Source organism: Amblyomma maculatum, chromosome 7 (assembly GCF_055883805.1).
Source record: "Amblyomma maculatum isolate TAMU_Amacu chromosome 7, ASM5588380v1, whole genome shotgun sequence".
NCBI lineage: Eukaryota > Metazoa > Arthropoda > Arachnida > Ixodida > Ixodidae > Amblyomma > Amblyomma maculatum.
The window spans coordinates 30,869,250-30,892,116 of NC_139350.1; the positions used below are offsets into that span (position 1 = coordinate 30,869,250).

At 45.8% G+C, this 22,867-nt stretch overlaps 1 long non-coding RNA gene across 1 annotated transcript; it reads left to right on the forward strand.

Annotated features, from left to right (window-relative positions):
• The first annotated feature begins 291 nt into the window (after positions 1-291).
• LOC146182889 (uncharacterized) lies at positions 292-22,845 on the forward strand. The gene is made up of 5 exons (XR_014708440.1): positions 292-575; positions 13,879-13,985; positions 15,661-15,705; positions 16,134-16,180; positions 22,655-22,845. It is a non-coding gene; the product is annotated as an uncharacterized LOC146182889 (long non-coding RNA).
• Positions 22,846-22,867: the final 22 nt, after the last annotated feature.

Here is a 22,867-nt window from a genome sequence, read left to right on the forward strand (position 1 = left end):
GTGTGAGAGTGGCTAATAAGCATGGGTAAAGGTTATATGATGAACTATTCTGTGCTAATGCATAATTATTGAAATATGTCACCGCAGTATCTGATGGCTACGGACATAAGAGAGATCGATGTACTATCTCAACTGACTCTCTGATGTGGCCCTAATGCAAAAACTCATGAATAACCTGCTCGAGGGTGACTTTTTAATGTGTCATGAGGAGTGCATTAACCTGACACTAGACATGCAAAGTGCATTTTTATAAGGGATATGTCAACGCATGTCTTCGCGGGATGAAGGGGCGATGCTTGCAAAGTCAAACTTACGTGTACGCGCGCCTGCTTTGACGCGTTGTAACAGACAGACGCAGCGGGCCCTATTTATTGAGGTCGCGTCGCTTTTTCAAGGTAGGCATCCAGCCAGCTAACCAATATTAGAGCCAGCGTTGCTGCGAGTTAGCAAGTGCTGTACTTGGCTCCCGGGGTAAAACCGCTGTTCGGCAGGCCAACTGATCTGCGAGAAAGTGGCACACGTCTACACGGCGTGCACACCGTGAACCTCCATGCGTGGTTCTGCGACTGTGCCCGGTAAATAATTTGGTGTTTATTTGTTCTGACTCCCTCGTTTATTTTGAAGCCTCTGTGCTTGTTATTAGAGCCTCTCTAGTTGCATGCTTTGCATCGCCTTTCTGTGATCCTCGTGTTGTGTGTTTTACCTGTCAGTGCAAATTCCTCGTTATCGTCTGTTGCTGTGTATAAGGTGTGTGTTGTTTGGTAACTCTGACTCCGACCCTTTCTCTTGCTCAAACCGACGAAAGCTGGGCATCAAAAAGCCACCCCCTACTGAAACTACGCGTATTCGACTTCCAGCTGAGCTTGCCATGCAAGTCCAGGGCATCTCCTTTGAGACAGGAACAACTACCCCAACTCACTCTAAGGATGTCTGGGAGTTGCGCACCAGTAGTGGCGCATCGGTAATAAATTTTAATTAACATTGGGTGACAAGGTTTGACTTACAGTTTGAAACTGATCAGCGGTCCCTCGCTACTCTTATATAATATCGCCAATCAAAGTGTTACCGCAGAAGATTCAAAGGTTGCATATGAGGTCTATGAGGTTTTTCTTCACCACTGCCTATGTCCCTGCACTGGGACATATAATCGGGAGTAGAATCTGCAGAATCGGGAGTAAGCAGAGTGTCCGGGGAAACTTTCCGGATGGAACATTCCATCCCCACTCCTTCACCCGCCACTTCTACTGCTGTTCCGGCTGCACCAAAAAACAGCGGAACGCCCTTTACCGGCCGTTATGCTTGCGAAGTAAGGAAACCCGAATGTTATGGCTTAACACGCGACCAAACCTGTTCTAAAAATGCTGGTGTATGTTCAATATTTCAGACTAGCTGCCCGGTTATGCATATATTTCAGGTGTTCGAGCCCAATTGCTTTGAAAAGCTCGCGTTTCTTTTTCATCTGCTGTGTTTTTGTTGTGCTACTTGTGATTTTTTGTTGTTTAAAATAGTGGGACACTAAAGCTGCGCTGTGTAAGCTGCGCCATAGCGTTTCAACCACGCGAACGACGCTTTTCTTTTTTTAATTTAATTTTTGTGCGCCAATACTTAGCAGCAGAAAACAATCGCTTTCCCTTCTGAGCAATTTGACAACTTTGGACGCATTTTGCATCGTTTTTATATATTTCAATTCAGTATTTCATCAATTGAACGCGCAAATTTTTTAATTACCATGATCAATCTTTGACTTTCAATCTGAGCTTTTAGACACCTTTCCTCGATTTTTTCATTCCTTTTCATCAATTATTCAGGTTAAATAAATTCATTAACATTTAATCGCCTATCACACTTGGAGCAATCCCAATCGATGGAACCATCACATTAGTATCACACGGGTTTTTACGCAGCCCTTATCATTTGCGACACGCGGTGCTGAGTAATATTACCACATTTATTACTACCACTACTATACTACTACTACTACTACTACCACTGCTACTGCTGCTGCTGCTGCTGCTACTACTACTACTACTACTACTACTACTACTACTACAACAACTACTACTACTACTACTGCTACTGCTGCTGCTGCTACTACTACTACCACTACTACTTCTACTACTACTACAGCTGCTGCTGCTGCTGCTACTACTGCTACTACTACTACTAATACTACTACTGCTGCTGTTGCTGCTGCTGCTGCTACTACTACTACTACTACTACTGCTGCTGCTGCTGCTGCTGCTACTACTACTACTACTACAACTACTACTACTACTACGGCTACTGCTGCTGCTGTTACTACTATTACTACTACTACTACTGCTACTGCTGCTACTGCTGCTGCTGCTACTACCACTGCCACTACTACTACTACTACTACTGCTGCTGCTGCTGCTGCTACTACTACTACTACTACAGCTGCTGCTGCTGCTGCTGTTACTACTACTACTACTACTACTACTACTACTACTACTACTGCTTCTGCTACTGGTGCTGCTGCTGCTGCTACTGCTGCTACTACTACTACTACTGCTACTACTACTTCTGTTACTGCTACTGGTGCTGCTGCTGCTGCTACTGCTGCTACTACTACTACTACTGCTACTACTGCTGCTACTACTACTACTACTACTACTACTACTACTACTGTTGCTGCGGCTGCAGCTGCTGCTGCTACTACTACTACTACTACAACTACTACTGCTACTGCTGCTATTGCTGCTGCTGCTAGTGCTGCTACTACTACTACCAATACCACTACCACTACTACTACTACTACTACTACTACTACTACTACCATTACCACTACCACTACGACTACCACTACCACTACTACTGCTACTACTACTACTACTACCACTACCACTATTACTACTACCACTACCACTACTACTACTACCACTACCACTGCCACTACTACTACTACTACTACTACTACTACCACTACCACTACCATTACCACTACTACCACTACTACTACTACTACTACTACCACTACCACTACTACTACTACTACAACTACTACTACTAATACTACCGCTACCACTACTACTACTACTACTTCTACCACTGCTGCTACTACTGCTGCTGTGCTGCTGCTGCTACTACTACTACTACTACTACTACTACTACTATTACTACTACTACCGCCACCACCGCTGCTACCACTAACCTGCCGACGATTTCGCGCCCGAGAAGCTGTATATGCTATCGCTTAAAAGGGGATGACGTGGTGTCATCTGGATTGGCTCGCACACGGATCCACGCAACCGTTATTATGCGGAGCACGTAGAAAGCTTACCTGCGCCAGACGTTATATAAGGAAGCTGGAAATAAAACATCGGGCTTTTTGCCTCTCGGCTGTCAAGTGGCGTGTGAGCGCGTCACCACCGAGAATACAACGATGCTCAAAGCATCACCTTATTTCCCAGCAGCAAACGTCGCATCTTTCGGATGGGCGATGAGGACTATGCGCATTTATGAAATAGGCTGCTGGAATGCGCTTGTCTTGCCAAGCTATTGGTGCTGACGGTCGGCGTCTTCTTTTGAGCCACGACTCATCGTCCCGCGGCGCCTAACGACCTAAAGCACGCCCTCATATCAGATACCGTTCTTGGCCACTTTAGAGATAGCGCTCATACCATCCTGCACACTGATTCCAGTGGTCACGGTCCTGGCGCGGTCCTTCTGCAGCGCGATGCAACTTCGCATGACAAAGTGATTGCCTTCGCCAGTTGGACCATGACTCCAGCTGAGTAAAACTACACCATTACCGAGCAAGAATGTCGTGCCGTCGTCTGGGCTGTTCAAAATTTTCGCCCTTACCTATATGGTCGGCACTTCACAGTTGTGACCGATCACCATGCTTTTTGCTGGTTGTCTTCACTGAAAACTTTGACAGGCGGACTTAGCCGTTGGATTGTACGCCTGCAAGAATACTATTTCGACGTCGTTCATAAATAGTGTCGCCAACAACAAGACGCCAGCGCTCTTTCTCGCTGCCGATTTTCGGAATCAGCCTGCTACTCGCAATGCATTTCCACCTCTGACCACAGCCGACCATCGCTTCTCCCGACGCATATCACAACAGTTTCTTTGGACGACTTTGAGAACAAACACGCTCTCCGATCACTGCAATTACCTGATGCCTACTGTCAGCCCATCATCGACCGCCTTATCGGCGCTAGGAACCCATCTAATGCTAGGCTTCGCCGACGGTTTCGCAATTTCAATTTCGAAGATGGCATACTACGTCGCTACGTGTATTACCTTGACGGAACTCGCTGGCTCGCCCACGTATACTAGCGACTTTCCACGATGATATTACTGCAGGTCATCTTGGTTTTGGTAAAACATATCACCGCGTGAAAAGAGGATTCTTTTTGCCAGTCCTATCTACTACCGTAGCTATATACATTGCTTCCTGCCATCTGTGCCAACGTCGAAAGCGGCTGACTTCTTTCCTCGCGGGCCTTCTAAAGCCCCTTCCCTGTCCCGCCACGCCATTCGATGTAGTCGGCATCGACGTATATGGTCCCCTACCTCTCTCCGATGAGGGTAACCACTGGATTTAACAGCTGTCGACCACCTTACACGCTATGCTGAGACAGCCCCGGTACCGACTGGTTCCAATGAAGAGCTAGCTAATTTTTCTTTGCGATCAATTGCATTGCGTCATGGCGCTCCCCGGGTGCTCTTAAGTGACCGCGGGATAGCCTTCTTATGGACAATCGTTGCCAAAGTTCTTCATGCGTCATCTACCTTCCATATGACAACCTCAAGCTGCCATCTCCAGACTAATGGTCTGACTGAGCGATTTCATCGCACCCTATCGGATATGATATCGTTGTACATCACACCGGATCATCGAAATTGGGACAATATTCTACCATTCATCACATTCGCCTATAATACTGCAGTACAGCGGGCAACCAGGTACTCTCCATTTATCCTCGTTGTCAGCCGGCCTCCCACTACAATTCTCGGCACTTCCTTCTTCTCTACGCCCGACTACTCCTCATCAGTACCAGCCAGTTCTACAGTGCTCTAGAATCTTGGGCAGTGGCTCGTGCGATGGCGGAGCATGCGTTCTTTTTGCGATGACTGCTGCGCCATCGGCCAGGGGGCGCTTCGTGTAACAGGTATGCGCAGCGAGCCGTCCGCTGGCTGCGCTGCAGTGAGTGTCAGCTCGTCGTATCTGCACTGCGTGGTGCGCTTATTTCGGTATTTAATGCTTGGTGATCGCCCACGTGCTTAAGAGTTTTAACATCTCAACCATAATGCATTGTTTCATGGTCTGCGCTGCAGTATGGCGCTGTAATGCCAGCGACGATGTTGATGCGATGCGTGCCTCAGCCACATCATAAGTCGTACTTCGCATGTGTTGAGTGCATCTCGTGTTTTCGAACCTATGCAAGTCTATTGCACACACGTAGATAAATATGTACGCAGCGAGAAATTCATTGGAAGCCTGCGGTGTTTCGAAACTCGCGAATCTTAGAATCCTGTCTGAATAGCAAAGCACTTGGGCAATTTCACGGTTTTGGAGTGCTGTTGCGTTGTGCAAAGAAAAACGTCATGCTGCAGACAGTCATGTATTCAGGTTCCAAACATGGCACAAAATGCAACTCTGAGCCTTGGTAGGCAGTACCGTCCTTGACCACAAGCGTACACTTCGAAGAAAAGAAATTTCCGCTGAACGACGAGCACTCACCAGCAACTGGTTAATGTCTGCACCAGAGCACAACGTTAGTCCACTAACATGTTGCATTAGTGCCTCGCCTCTACTGGATTTGAAATGTCTTGCTGGTGCAACGTTTTTCCTCTTATCCGAATTTCCGCCACACGCGTCTCCTTACCCGATTTTGTAGCCGACATATATCAATTTTGACAGCCTTCGCAGGGTCAATTTGCTGCTGTCTCCGGCAGCATCCAGTTCACATGCACTCAGCGTAGTGGAAAGCTTTTTCACAGCGGGGTGAGACAATCCTTGACCAAATGTCTGGTGTTTTTAGGTTTTCCTATGATGTACATTTGTTTTTCTTGACAAAATCCCCACTGTTGGGCTTCTCAGGACTGTCGCCGTCAGATATCGGCTGATCTTCATGAGCTACCTTGTAAACATCATCTCCGCTTCGCTGCATAAATTGTCTGTGCAAAGATGTTCCTGACTTTCCTATTCTTTGTCAGCGAGTTTGAAATATAGTTGGATGTGTCCGGAAAGATGGTCGGAACAGCGTCATCATTAAGCAGTGGCCGGCCTCCAGGGATCTCCACTAGTTCACTGTTGATAGTTGTTTTATACATGCGCTGAATGAAAACGTGTTCAAAATAGCGCTCGCACACAATGCTTGCTTCTTTCAGCACTCTGTATCAAGAGCAGCTGCTCTCTTGATGTTCCTTAACCAAATCTGACAGCGATTGGCGTCGATGGATGCACAGACGAGGGACCGAACTTCCTTGCACCAACGGTAACCGCTGTTGCAGCCCGGCACAAAACATGGGACGCTTGTGTCGCGTCGTCTTTCGGTCGTCGTGCACGCATTGTCCAGATGTTCCAAGTGGAGAGCAGAGATGAAATTTCAACAACCCGCCAAGAAACAACAAACGGCAAAGAGCGTGCAGAACAACGAAATACAAATTCCTCAAATCAACTCGTGAAGGCGGTCTGCGCTCGTCTTTGCATGCAAGCGAAAGGAGCTCGGCTAAGTGCTCCCCGCACCTCTTGGCATGGATGGATGAATGGATGGAATATAGGAGCGTCCCCTTTGGAACGGAGTGGTAGCAGTAGCTATCATGCTCACGTTTCTCCCTATATCTTAATTATTGACTTAGACTGGTTAACTAAACCATCATTCTATTTATAAAATTTTTGTTTCTACATTACTAACATTATGTCACTTCTCTGCTTTTAAGCCACCAATCTTCCAGTCTTTTTTTGCTAGTTTCCACCGGCGGTTTATTCACCCGGCCACTGGCATCTCTAAACCCTAGAGCTTCAGGAACAGTGACTGCGCTTGCATCAACTTCCTATGGATACCATTCCATGTGAGTATAATATGGTCGATTGTTTCACTGGAGTTACCCCATACAGCACATGCATCATCTTCATTGTTAATTTCTTTTTGTAGCTGCGTGTTCTAAAGCACCCTGATCTAGCTTCAAAAAGTAGGGCACTGCCTCTTGAGTTATCAAAGAAAGCTTCCTTCCTGATCTGCATTTTCCATTTTCGGTATAATTCCACAGTTTCTTTTACATCGAATTTATCAAATTTTTACTTTTTGTGTTTTTCACTTGTTGCTTAGTGCTCTTCATTTCTCCGTCCTTGTGACTAGCATACTTACTAGTTAGCTTCCTAGTTTTTTTCCGCACACCTCTTACTGGCAGCGCCCCCTGGGTGTCAGGCGCGCCTTTCATCGCGGCGGCGACCTCGCTCCTCCATTGTTCCCCGGCGCTTACGACACGCTGCCCAAGATTCTAGAGCACAGTACCAGTTCTTATCCCGCGTGGCCAGATTCCCTCATCTTGTCTGCCTATACAAAGAAGCCTTCCAAGAAGACCGCAATAGTCGCTACGATTCTACGCATCGTGTGGTCTGTTTTCGTCCTGGTGACGAAGTAATGCTTTATACACCACTGCGCACCCTGCGCACCACTGCGCCTTAGTGAAAAATTTCAGCGCCGCTATTTTGGTCCCTACAAGGTCATCAACCAAACTTCCCAGTGAACTACCAAGTCACACCAGTTGATCCCCTGGCCGATCGACTGCACCGTGGAACTGAAATTGTTCACGTCTCTCGCTTGAAGCCGTCTGTGCGCCGCGGTGCATCAGTTGGTTAGGAGCGGCCAGGCTGGCCGCTTCCGACCCCCCAGGCCGATTGTGTGAGCCCTCCACGGATCTTCTTTCTTTTGTACATACCATCGTCATCATCCCGCGGCGCGGCTCCAGCACGCGCCTGGGTTCTCCATCAGACTAAACGCTGAGACGGCATACCTTGCCCTACCGTCACGAATTTGCCGTCTCGACCTGGCCTTGTTTCACAATATTTGATCTTTTGTCGTGGGTATACACCGCTCAGAAGGCGGTTCTTAGAAATGCTATTGAAGAAACTTATCTTGCGCTTGTATTCAGCGGTTATTCTGTCTATTACCACTTCTCTTCTGGGACATGCCGAAGAGAATATTTGCTCTGCCTGCCATACAAATCTACTGGTTGCTATAATTCTTTGGCCATTATGTTCGATAATATTATTGTTATTGCTAATCACGTTTTCGTTTCCTATTCTTTTTTTTTAATCTTAAAGATCAGCATACCCCACTACCACCCTCAACCTCAGTGAACCTGATTTGCTCAAATTATTAGTCTCAATTCTCCAGTATGGAATCTAAGAATCTGCAATAACAGCGGCTTTACACTTCTGAGTTCTCCTAAGCGAAGAAGAAGTGCGCGCACTGCATTTTGAGCTGATGCAGCTCGAGCTAGAGCAGATTTGCGCAGATCTGCGGTAGCGAGCAACGACCCTTCGAGCAGCCAGTGGCTAGCAGCTTTGACTCAACTAGGCTACCGTAAGTTTGCCCCTTTCAACCTTTCTGAGGAACGGGTGCTGCTATCGATAGACATCTATGGTTTCGCTTAGCCGTCTCAACAAAGCTTTGGGCCGTAATGGGGACGATTAAGGTTTTATGTATGAGTGGATCGATCAATCGATAAGTAAGCAGGAAACAATGGATTGATGTAGCCATGCTCTCTAAGCAACAATCGAATAGAACGCACATGATAAATTAGGTGTGCGGTAGCTCCTCCAGATGTCCAAGCCAAACTCGCTGATTAGGTTTACGGTGACCGCGATTTATATCTTTAATAGTTTTCAGGTCATGACCTTTCATAAAATTGTGCTGCGCGTGGTGGTCTAGGCGGTCGCTCAACGTTCTCCACAACGATTCGGCGGCGACTTATCATGGCAAAGTATACTACCGGTGGTGCCTTATCGCACATGTCGTTTGCGCGCCTCAAGTGGTTCAGATGCAACGAGACATGTATTTCTAGAATAACCCCAATTTAGATTTCTGGTTTGCGATCAGAAATTATTGCAATTACTTTTCGTAGGCCACGGATGATTACTCTCGAGCTCGTAGGGGCCATCAACATATATTGCAATTCGAGTCTTCGGCATCCATTCCCTCAGCCCGGTCAAGTGCGGTTTCCACTGGTAGAAGCAATATGGAAGCGGACACACGAGCCCGTGGCGAACCTGTGCAGTAGCTCTGCACGTTAAGGTGCTCGTTCGTGCGCATTGCGCTCTCAGAATCGAAATCATTATTCCTAGACTTTTTGCGGTTCTAAAAATTGCACACACGCATCGTCGTCCACCGTACGTCCCGGTTGTCAGACAGCCACAGACCCTCGATGGGCCCTTGTCGTCACAGGCCCGTTTGTTTGCTTTCATTTCGCTGCTGGCTAACCTCAGATAATCAACCGTTCAAAATGCCGGTATCCAATCTAATTCATTACATCCGCGGACTGACCAGCGGCACCTGAAAGCCATGCATGACACCACGAAAATGGCTGTGCTGCCGTGTGGTTAATGCTGGTATCAGCTGCACACAAAATTGCTAATAAGCACAAACGCACCGTACAGGTCATTGGTGCGGCGAAACCAAATCATATGACATTAGATTGTCTTTGATGGCATAATAGTCGCCACCAGGCAGGATAGAAGGCGGGTTGAAAAGACGGGAATAGTTATGGTAGGGAAAAAACTGAAGAAGCTGCAACCTGAATTGCGGGGAGGACACAAAGGCAGACGGCGACATGGTACGAAGCGGAGGCCGAAGATACGCAGCAAGCACTGCCGCAGCCCTGACGTGGTGACGAGGCCGAGTGAGCGTATGCGGCATGCTTGAAGCAGGGTAATCGCTGGCTAAATACCACAAGTGCAAGCTAACTGACAGCGACGGGAATGCTTATATATATATATATATATATATATATATATATATATATATATATATATATCTATGTGTGTGTGTGTGTGGAAGGGGGGGATACATTGACCAGTTTCTCTCATATAACGTCCCCTGGATGCTATGATTGTAGGTCCTATTTAGACGTAAGTCCACGGCACTATATCATCGCCGATGTCTAGTTTAATACGTATGTTGAGACCACTCCTGCCTATTTTAATCCTTGATGGCGGGCAGGAAAAGTGGTAAAAATAAACGATCAAAGCGATGCCTACAGCGAACTGGACACCGGAAAGGGCCAGTTCGGCAAACAGGAGGACAGGTGCCTGTGGGAGATATTGTCTCAAACAGACGAACAAAACGCTACGTAACAATGACTCGCAGTGAAGCACGAAACTATCAGGAGTGCATAACTTCGCATTCGGGCTGTATGTTCTTGATGGTTCCAAACCTTGAATGAGGCTGGTAGATGTGTCCGGGTAGTGAGATCCTCTATAGCCCTGGAGCACCGTAGTGAGCAGTGCCTCGACAGTCACCGCTATTCAGTGCAAGAATCGGGAAAGGAACAGAGAATTTTGAAAATTTGTTGCTCACTGTTACCGTGGCCACAAGTCGTAGCCATTGCTCTTAAATACTGCCATAAAAACTTCGAGAATGTACTGCTAACTCCAACAAGAGGTGAATGCGATAGCGAGCGCGGATCCCTCTGTGTGAAACTCCGCAGTGTCCGCCTTAGCAAATCATTCAATGTCTTCTTTGCCACCTCTCTACAACATTAACTGGTGACATCTCGTCACTTCTGTTTGCCGTCGCGTAGCTGGTGGGGTAGCAGAAACGAGGAACGCCTCAAACACCGTCTCTGTGGCCATCGAACGTTTTAGGAAATACATTGTAATCTGCACGCGTGGGCCTACAGTGTGTAGAGGCAGCGTGCCTCCTCCGCGAAAGAGGTAGCCAAGTTCCATCCCTACTTTGCAGCCCTTTGGCGCCTTTCTTCAAAGGGCAGTCAACTATTTTGCTTTCCTTAAAACCATAGGTAACATTTCCGCTTAAGGCGAGGCGTATGACATCACTGATGCTGAAAGCCAATGGAATTTATCGTCCCACCGACAGCGATGAGGACGGAAGCCTAGCGAAAATTAGCGCACGCCTCCATTGTAAAGTAATTTTCGCGACCCCATTGCTTCGATCGCGCATCTCATAACGGAAGAACTGGGACAAGCAGATTGGTTTTTCACTCTCAGAGGCTACGCAGACACGTCGACTTTGTGAGGCTGTATGGCAGTGACACAACTCTTTTGGTACTTAAATAGGCAAATAGCCTCTAACCGCTGCTCTAAGCATGATCAGCTCGGCGATTTCATGAAGCAGAAAAACCGCGCAATCATCTCTTTTAGTAGGCTCATATACGTATAGAGCAACAACCAAGTTGGAACAACTAATAGTTGGCTGGTATTTTTTGGTGAAGTCATGAAAGCCAGAGCGCCAGTGCCCGTGAATAATGCGAATGAGTACAAGACGGCGACACTTGCTGCTTCAACTGCTTAACGGCACGTTTATGAAAATGGCTCTGGCATGCGCCTATCTACGGAAGGACATTATAGCGATTTGCTTCTGCTGCTGCTTTCTATGGCCCCCTTTAACGTGGTACACTACACGGGGGGGGGCGGGGGGGATTTACTTTATGACTCGAACAATATTTCATCCTGCGTTATCGAAGATACAGCAAGGAGGCGAGAGGGGACAGCTTACCCTTGACACCTAGAATTGTAATGCTTGCAGAGCTGCTTGTTTTTAAGCCCTTTTTGTACTATATTTTTTATTTTCGCTAAATATTTTTTTTGTTTGGTACTTTGTTTTTTTACGAACAAAGTGTCATTCTCGTGCCCCAACATTTATTGTACACTGTGCCAGCAATTTTCGATTGAGAAGTGGGGCTCGAGTGGCTGTAAACGACAATCTGAATTGGCTTTGCTTACCGCAGTTCACACCGAGGAAGTGAATGAAAAAAAATCTTTCTTAGCGCAATTCGTATACAAGTGAATCTTTCAGCCCATAATATGTTGGGTCAAGCTAATCCAAAATTTGCGCGGCCTTCCTCGAAGATTACAGCGACAAAGCCTTCCGCAGCATCGGAATCGCGCCCTATTCTAGCGAGATTCATGAAGCGCATTAGTGACGCTCAGCGTAGGTCTGAGCGCATCGAAATGCTCTCCATTGACGACGCAATTAAGCTGATTTGCTTTCACAAAAACGTGTTCAAAATTGAGAAGTTTACATACGCGTAAACAATCTGTTGTTGGCTGTTTTGACCAATGGCTCCTTTGTACACAGGCGACAAAAAATGCTTCGCATCCATATCCACGCGTAGGAAATCACAGCGTGTTGGCGAGCGCATTACATTCTGATTCTGGAGACAAATTGGCCAAACACGTTGTATTCTTCGGATGGTGCGCTTCGCAAGCCTCAGTGAGCATGCCCCAACTGCTTGACTGGAGACGCCCATGCACTGCACGGACAGAGCTCATACTCGGGACTAAATGTATTTTCCCTGTTTATTCACGGTGGTTCCAGTCCGCCAGGATTCTTAATAGTATTACCCGGCTCAACGTTCGCGTTGGACGATGGCGAAACCTTAGATTTTCCTTTCCGTCAAGACGCTAATATATACGTTCCTCTAACTGCCGTTCTGATGTAAGCAGCAAACCAAAATCGCGACTCAGGCTGTTCTGCAAACTCGAGCGGCTGCTCTTCTAGACAGCTTTCCTTGCGTCAGTCATTGGTCCTATTGACAACCGTTGAGCCCGGGGTGTATCACAATCGCACATGTCTAAAACGTAGAACGGTGAAACTTGTCCGCATTTATTCCTACGTACGTGGCGGATATCCGCTTAGAAAGGCATTTCGTAAAACATTTAAAAGAATTGGCTTAAGCTTTCTGCGCACTTGGTTTATCCTGGCGACTTCTACCATGACTTACCTGCTGTCTGTTCTCTGTCATGTAGCGCAGTGTTAACGAGAGAACAGTGATGTCGATAGCAGCAAGGGTCAGGAAGAAACTATGCTACAAAAGATAAATAAGTTTTCTTTTTTGTTTTTACTTAGGTGTTAGGAGAAACATTCAGTTGACATGTCAGTCGATGCCACCGCGGCTTAAAGGGTTAATCCATGTGCGAGGATGTGGGTCCGCTAGTGGAAGGAGAGCCTGTTAACATGTCTCGCTTAGAATATGGCGAAAAGGCTGCGATAATAATTTAGTTTTTGCCTATAATAACCTCGCTGCAGCGTCTTGCACGGCTCTTGTATCTACGATGGCACTGGTTCCGTAGTTAGAGAAATGATAACCTCTCTTGGTAGCAGCAGAATAACAATAAAAATAGAGATTGTCGCGGAGATGGCCAATCTATCGTCGTAACTGCAGTTTTACAGCAGGACGCACAACGACGTAGTGAAAAAAAAAAAACAGCGCGAAGCACGGTGTGTAGATGGAAGATATGTACGAAATGCTCAGCCATCATCCTCAATACGGTTGCAGATGGAGGGAAGTTTAGGACTGTAACAATAATTTTTTCACATGCATTTAGAACCAGTTTCGCTTATGGCTCACAAATGCAGGGGTAAGGTCTAAGAAGGTTTCAGAGTGTTGGAGAAAAGAGGGCTCATTCGATTCGAACTCTCGCAACCGTGCAAGCATTTGAGCAAATTCAGCGCCTGCTCTAATTGTCATCTGTGCATTAGAGATTCCGCTGTCTCCATGTTGAAGAATCCCCAGCCCAATATAAAAATTCGAGATGAAGGGGGACAGATTTTGGTAACTATTATGGGCAGGAAACTCACTTGTGAAGCATGTGACAAGCACGCATGAAATACGTTTAGGTGTCATGATTCTACATTAGCGCCACTTCCGCATTTTCAGGAGCGATGCCCCGCTTTTGCGAAAATGGAGAGAAAGAAGCGGGAACGACGTCGAGTCCGATCGATCCTGACTTCTCGCCTGCGCGCGCAGTAGGCGCACCGGAGCACGTAAGAGAGCCTCCCGTGATTGTGCATGAGCACTCTGCCAATAACGCGCGTAAGTCGTCGCTGCAAGGAGCCTCAGTGCCATCAACTGTGGTATATTTGGCAAGCTTTAAGGAGTTCCGAGAGCCGCGAGTAGGATCGAAGAAATTAGTCGTGCCATTTGTCAGCAGATGTGCAGTATGTCGACAGTGCGAGTTAATTTTCGCTGGAGTATTACGTGACCTGCTGCTTTTTCCCTCTTCATAGCTCCGGATGGTTTCTTCATGTCGCTCTTCATTACTGCGGAATATCTCATTGGCTTTCACCCCTGCGCATTTCATTATTATCGTGCTTCCTGCGGTTGCTGTATATGTCAGTATAAAACTCATCGGCTTCATATACAACATTGTTCATATCAGTGATGACATCTCTAATATGGACAAATAACCTCTTCATCATTAATATCTTAATTTTTGCTTGTTGTTATCTCGCTCATACTCGTGGTTGGCACATTTGCTGAAAGACCCCTCCGGACGTAGCTAACGACGCACCAAGCCGCACCAAAATGCCTGCATGGCAGCAGCGTGTCTGACTCGGGATCCAAGGGTCCTGGTGCATGGTTGAATTCCCTACTCATCCCCTCCATTATAAGGAGCAGGTGGAGTTGGCAGCTCCTGCCATCTCGGCAACGTCATGACATGTCGTGTCGTCACACGACCTGGCGACCAATCGGTGCCCGACCATCAGTTAGCTGTCAACGCCTTGATTGTGATTTTTCGCTCAAACGCCAAAATTGCCCGATTTTCTCGACGACGGGGCCTCTTACGCTGTGGGGTTAAAATCTGCCGTCGGTGCTGTGACCTAAACAATAATCGAAAATATGTGTACGAGACAAACCAGGCGCAGCTAAAGTGGTTAGTGTTTGGGTTAGCACTGAAATGCACATCTGCGAACGAAAATTTTCAAAAGGAGCCATTAACGCTACCACGAGATATATTTAAAAGTGAAGTTTAAGTTTTCTTCCAGATATATTTTTCAGTACTGTAGTGCAGCCTTTCATAGGCTGAAAGTGATGCGCCGAATCGTTAGGACATATTTCGGTATCTTTCTGAATGAAATGCAACCTGCAAAATGCAGTAGTATAATGCAGTGGCTATGGCGTTCAACTACTCTTCCGAAGGATGTGGTATGGAATCCCGTCCGCGGCGGCCGCTCTTTGATGAGGCGTAACGCAAAACCACCCGTGTGCTGTGCGATGTCTGCGTACGTAAAGTCCTCCTTCCATGGAGACAGAAATAAACCTTTTCATGTTTTTTTGGATGTCCGCTACTACAGCAATGATGCTGTTAATCTGGATTATTACGCCTTAAAAAGAATGCGCATAACCGTTGATGCATTGTAACGCGTTTACAATCCGCAAATATTGATTTATGCATCCATCGCATCCAAACTCTTCATCTGTGCAGAACGTCGTATTTCCCTTCGCTACTTGGAATGCCTAATGGAAAGATTGCCTTATGAAGACGAGCGCCGAGAGAGCATTGTAATGTATTAGTGCACAGTGCGGACCGCCATCATAGCCGCTAGTCACATTTGATGTAGTTTGAATATTGCGGCACGAAGCGCGTTTCTGCTGTGTAACTTTGGGCACTCTTGTGGTGTGCGCGTCTGCGAATTTTTTTTTTTGGTTTCTTCGCAGGGTCGATCAGGGATGTCAATTACAAGGAAATCAACGACGAGCAAGGTGTGTAGCGATTTCTATAGCACTTTCCGGAGCTGACGCAGGCTGGCCACGCCTTCAAACATTCTTCACCCGTTGACTATTTTAAACTGGCGGTTATGGCACATGCATGCTGGCAGGAGTCCTAGCACATTCTCTCCTGAACAAATAGCCTTTGCTTATATCCAATACGGAAGACTTGACATAATTTAGAATGAAATATGCTGCTGCATTTACTAATATGAGTGCGTGTGAATAATGACTTCAAGTAAAAATGCAATGTTTATCGCGTCTCACAATACTCGGGCTTGTTCTGTGCAGGGAGTATAGCTTCGCTCGCTCATTTAGTGGTTCAACCGTAATCAAATCGGAGCTAAGTCTGAAGCAAAGAACATTCTACTACTCGAATGCAACCAAATAACACGTATTCTCTTCTGTGACTCCAATTCCAGGCTGAAATTATGTCGAGCATAACAGCGATCTGTATTGCAAGGTAAAGGTGAGCGGTTTTGCATACTTTCATCGTGCTACAGCAGAATTTCACTGGCAATGCAGAATGAAGAAAGCTACCCAAGAGGATAAAGTTAATGGAGGGTCCGGTAACAGCAGATCACTTCAGACGTTGAACGGAGGGGGGGGGGGGGGGGGATGGGTATCCTGTTCAACAAACTGGCCAACTAGTGGAGTGACCGCCCCGTGACAGCGATAGCGCGCCGGAATCTTCGAAGAACGGTAATCCTATATTAATCCTTGAAAAGGAGAAATGCGTATTTTTCTACACATTGAAACCACTGTACCGGTCAATATATGCCCGTTACTCGCTCGGGAGGCGTTTACGTTTGTGCAAACAACGTGTTTGCTTTAATCAAAAACGTTTCACTCTGAACACTGACATTTTATTTAACCGAGATGACATATAAAAGAAAGTTCAGAAGGTTGGACGATTGTGTTCATTATTTTCATGATTATTTCTTTCAAAATTTTTACTGGTGGCACCCATTTAGAATGCACGCCCAACAAATCTTGACCTTTTGAATGATGACAGAGCGGTCGGCTTGCCTAGAAGGTATTTACTAAGATAATCACTAATATCATAAGAAAAACTACCAGCTAAAAACCAGCAGAGGACAAGGAAGGCTTTTGTAACGCCTACTCCACATTAGGTCATGCGAAGAATATAACCACCTGACGTAACCTTCACAGATTACGAGAAACTCCTTGACTTGGTTGAAAACACGCCAGACATGCAGGCATTGCGGAATCGGTACACATCAATTCGGTATCTGTAAGAACTGCAAAATTTTCTTTCATGGCCGCACAGCAACATTAGTCATCCATAATGAAAGTAATAAAATCCAAAAAATAAAGGTGTTAGGCACTCACGATCTCCCCAGTATCGCTTTGAGCTTTGTTCCTAAATGGGTTTGGAGACCTGAATTGCGAGTAGTGATGGTTAAATTCATTAAAGAATGCCTTTTTTAAATCTGTGATTCCTTAATTGCACTGCCGTGTTAAATAATTGAGGTTATTAATTGTAAGGACGATTAGTGACCTGAACGGGAAAATCTACAAAGTAGCTTAAATTCCGTATGCAGGAAACTAAATTAACGACCATCAGCCTTGAAGGTTTAGGCAGAATAGCATATAGGCACAGGGGCAGTTGACGTGGTCAGGGAATACGAGATCACTTAGGGCAGGAACGATCAGGTATGGGACAGAAATATGGGAGCAAACGAAAAAAATCAAATTAAATTGGGGATATCACATATAGGCAAATGCAGAAAGGAAGATGACAGCTTAACGTTAGAGGCAGGAAGCGACAGTATTGGGAAGGAACACGAGTCAATTGCATTCTAGTCAAATGAAAGAAAACAATGTGCATATGAAGAGCGTATATGCCAAGGTATTGCACCGGTTCTGGCCGACTAGAAGGCAGACCTTGCTGAAGGCGCAAAATCTTGAGTAGACGGGTGAGATTTGCAAGTTTGCGAGGACGAGCGAAACGCAGCTGCAACGGACCCAGTTAATTGATGGGAGACAGGCTTCTACTGTAGAAATGATTTAATCAGGCCTTTTATAATGATGGCAACAGCATAGTAATTTTAATCTGGACTACCCTCATGCAGATCAAAGAATTACTGCCAAGGGGGTCTTTGAATTTGTCGCTAGCGCTAAATAATCTACAGCTCTAGACTTAGGTTCAATAATGGTGATCCGCCTTTTGTTCAATGTATAATTTTTACCCAACGCTCATGTATTCAATAAGGCAGGAAGATTAACTGCGCTGACCCTGTCCAGCCTGCCGGTATTCATGGGAACAACAATAAATTTCTGGACAGATTCCGCCACTAGATATCCTGCTGGGAATATATAATACGTCACGGCTAGCTGTTTATATCGGTAGCGTAGAAGTCTCATCCGGAGAAAAATGTGTTGCTGCTCAGAAAGCTCGATCGTTGCCCGGAGTGAAGTGCCTTCCCCAGGCGTAGTAGCGGCCTAATTGGAGTGACGTCACCAGACCGGAACAGGCAAATATAGTTTTGGACGCCCTATCAATGCGCCTTGTGGATACCTAAACGGTTTGAAGGAAAGACCTGACCACGAGTTAGATGACTCGGGAATGCCACGTTGTGCGCAATGAGAGACGCAGGGATTCACAAAAAGAATCATGAAAGAATGGCACAAAAAAGGAGCAATGTAATGTCTTACGACGTGAGTGGCTCATTGCGGCGAGCACAAGGTTTTATACGCGCCTTAAGGAGAGTGCAGCATAGATTGGTAGATAACAATATTGAAGGACCGTGCCTGAGTGAATATCCAGGAATGTACGGTACAGGACATTACTGTCTTAATTCCGTTCCGCCTGTCACAACACGTTTAACGTGAGCGCCGGGAAGTGTTTGAAATTCCCGCGTTTGTAATGTAGCCGTGATGTCATGACCCTGTCGACCAATGTTTGCGAAACGATGCCGGACGTCGACTGCACAGGGTCCGCTCCTCGGCTGAAGACATTGCTTGAAATACTGCCGACGAGGTCATAGCCTTGCAACGGCTCTCATTCGTTCTATTGGACTACGACATGTTGTCTATCTTGAACTTCTGGTTAGGCTAAGAGTAGTAACTTTGAGTTCAAATACAAAAAGACAATAAAGTGCACTGGATGCAAATTTATTCGTTCAGATAAACCCGTAAGAGGTATTTAATCCTGAAACGCACTCTTGAGATAGCCGGTTATTGACCAAGATATAAATTCAGTTGCATGAGGAAAGCAGGGCTATGCTGAGACATGTGCATCTTTATTAACGGAGCTGCGTATTTTGACGCCTTGTCCGCATTATCGTGCACGCCTTTGTGGACCAGGTGTCTCCACCTCCTCGTCTTATGCTAGTGAGCTCTGTCTGCTCCTTTTATATACGCCCGCTTAGGTAGCAGTTACTCGGTTAGGTAGGTTAATTCGGAGCAGTGAGAAAACTGACTTGAAACTAAACACAAGGATTACTAAGAAACGATCCAACTCAAGCTTTCCGCGGCATTTTTCCTGCTGCCGCAAAATTCGGACCACGTATCACAATATCCTTTCGATCAAGCAGCCAATGTCATGACACTTCAGTCAGGAAAAACGTATGCTATGTTATCATAAGGTACAATGATTTAACGTCCCGAAACGTCCCGCGCTTATAATAGGGGCCTCCTGGTTAATTGAGACCATTAGACAACCCGGGAACCTGGGATTTTTTAGATCATTTTATGTGGTTTACCGTCTTGATGCGACTCTAGCTTTGACGTACGCTTTAGTGTACAGCAGCGGAGGATTTCGTCCATCAGCGATTCTTTAGCGGTCACTGGCGTAGCACTGTACGGGGGCGCATAGCGTTTCGAGTCCATCGAAATTTTGCCGTAACGCCAAGATGAAACTCGGGTCGTCAGTCACAGTTGTCGAGTGCCCTGACCACGCAGCCACCAGGCGAGAGACCTGAGCATCTGTCAGTGCAAGTTGAGAGCATTTGAGGGTGAAAACCTCTTTTTGCTCTAGCGTTCCATGTGGAGAATACGTGGTCAGCAAGTGAACAATAATACGGCGCGATGTCGTGTCAAAATTGTGAAGTTAGCATTCGTTGTACAGCTTCTTAGGGTGGTGTCATACCATTTCACTTCTCAGTTAGTATGCATCTACTAGTCGACTTGGAAGCTTGTTTGCGATAGTGACTCGAACCAACAAAATATGCACCTGCATTGCTTGCCTTTGCTTGCAGGTGTAACTGTCCTGCAATAGGAGAGACAGATAGTGTGGCTTTCCTTTCCCAAAACGTCAAACAAACCAAACATTCTATCATTTTGCCAAGCTATGTGGCCGTCTTTCCACTTTTAAACATCAATCTAAATCATGGCAAACGGGGTTAAGCACTGCTTTTGCGCTTCTTAATTGCCTAGGGTTGAATTACACCCCTGTTAATTTTTTTTGCCTAACAGGGTCATCACTTAATTTCGTTACATTCTGGTGGTTACATTTCCATCTGCAGTGACAAATAAATATAAAGCTTAATGCTTTGATGAATCGAAGTTTCGTAGTGGAAAAAAGGGCCACACTCAAGTCGAAGTGTCATTTGAACGCACCAGAATACTTTTTATAGGGGAGCAAAAACATAAGCAATTATATCTTGGAAAAACAATTTCGTTAGAAAGAGTCGACAACTGCATTCTGAATTAAAGATTGAAACCAGGCCCTAAAAGTATCAAAGAAATATAAACCGAAAACTCCGAGCTCCTTTACACTTAGCATAGGAACAGCCAGTATGTGATTCCTCGGGGATTACTAACCACACCGGAAAGGTTAATAGGGAACTGGGAGTGGGCTGTGGCATCTGGAAGAAGGTGTCCCGGGGCTTCAGGCTGCTTGCGGGAATCTGGCTGCACACCCAAAAGGGAGTTCTTCAGTTGTAGCGCATTGCAAGCCGGTCCAATCCGGCCATCGTTACATTCCAGCCGACGGGCGGCAGTGATTGTGACTATAACGTACGTTTTCCTAACAAGTTTAAAACGACGCCTTTAAAACATCCATCAACTATGACCAGACTGCCCACGTCTTGCACGTATCTGTGAAAATGGGACTGGAGAATGAGGTGTTAAATTCGTGTTGTTATAAGGTCGTGGTTACATTGTTATGCCTTAGAGCAATGCTCAGTAGCCTCTGGAATTACCGGCAGTTTAAGTAGATATAGAGTGACTGGAAGCAGCAAAGGAATACGTCTGCAATGCCCGAAGACCACAGCACGAAAGGGAACGAGTTAGAAGAATGAGATCAGGGCAGAGTGCGTTTGGCAAGTAGCCACAGGTCATGAATGGCAGGCTATAATTACCGCTCAAGAGAAAAGTACACAAGAGCTGTATCTTACCGGTACTTCCATATGGGTCAGTGACATTTGGGCTAACAAAAAGGATCCAACCTAAATTGATAAAACGCAGAGAGCTCTGGAAGGGGAAATCATAGGTGTAACGTTGGGACTGGAAGCGGTCAGGAGAAAATCTCCATTTAATGACGTTCAAAACAAAGAAATCGACATGGGCTGTGCAATACGTAATGGGAAGGCAAGAAAACTGATGGCCGCTAACGGTGAGAGACTGTATTTAAATGGCGGTAAGCTTATCATTTGCGGCAAAAAGTAGGTGGGTGAATGAGGTTATAGAAGTTTACCGCAATTTTATAGACGCAGTTGACGCAGGAACCGGTCAGTTGGATGGATGTGGAAGAGATATATGCCCTGCACCTGTGCCGGGTCAAGCTGACGGTAATGATCAGGAGAGGGCGCAAAATCAAGATAACTATCGGTGATCGCAAAACGGCGTTGACAAAAGGTTTGAGCGAAAACAAGGATATCTGCTGGTTTGCATGCTGTTCAGGCGTCGCGTTAACACCTTGCAGCATCTTCGTTCGGTCATGCTTGCCTGCAAAAAAAAAAATAGAACTTAGATTTTCGTTTTGCAGCATTCGCAGAAGAACAGGAGCAATGCAGTGCGTATCCAGCAAAGAATTGATAAATACCTCAACAGGATATAGTCTCAGTTTCCTTAATACCGAGTTTGGCACTCATCAAAGAGTGCAATTGAAAAGGAGACACAGCGAAATAACGCAGCAAATAATTTGTATGTAAGTTATACTTGTTCTAAAAAAGGGTGGCAACTGTTCTCACAAATGTGATTCGAATTGGCGTTTTGTCTTGTGCTCACAAACACAGCATATATTCATTCACAAAAGGCCAATGCGTTTTTGCATTCTTGCGTTTTAAGACTGCTTGGTAGTGTACTTCTTAACCTGAATACGCGGTAACGTGCAAATAAGAACTAAACTAGTTATCGGTGCCCATAATCGCGAAAGTAGATACCACAAAAGATGCTGAATTCAAATGTTAAGTGTACAGCAATATTCTCTGAATGCTAACCTGCACCGGACGAAGATTGTGTACAATGTTCAATTATAGCTGTATCCTACTGGAAGCATGCTTTTTAGAAGTGCCTCCCCGCCTGCATGGCGTCCGGCTCGCACTGTGACCTGCAACGCCCTACGTTTACTATCGCCTTACTAAAGATTACGGAGTAACAACTGCAGTACAGCTCATAACAGCGCCTTTATTTACAGTGTATTTGGCTTTCTGTATTTGGCTTCCCCATTTGTAGCGAATTGTCCTTTATATATATTATTACCAATACCAATAATATGGCCAATAGTAGAATGATGACGGTAATTTTTTTTATCTTATGCAGCGGAGCAGCCAGCTCTAGATGCGGCTGCAGTGACAAAAGCGGGGTTCTTCAACCGCCTGATTTCTTTTGTCGCCTCTGTTTTCCGGGCTTTCTAGAATACATTTTTTTCTTTCGGGCCAGCTCTGGCGGTGTTTTTGCTTGTGTCGTGTGTTCGGTGACGTCTAAGAAATTAATGGCTTAAAATCATCACAGAAAGCCTCTTCTCTGCTTTCAGGATATGCAGTTGGTTTACCAATGCTGCACAGGAAACTACAAGGAATCCTGCGGCACCTGGAGAAACATTTACGTTTGAGAGGCTTTAAAAACAGATGAATATTAGCATATTTACGCATTTAGAGTTGCGTCTATTACATATATAGTTTGCTGGGCACACCTCACTGAAAAGTGTATAAACAATAAAATGCATTCAGGTATAACTTTTTGCAAA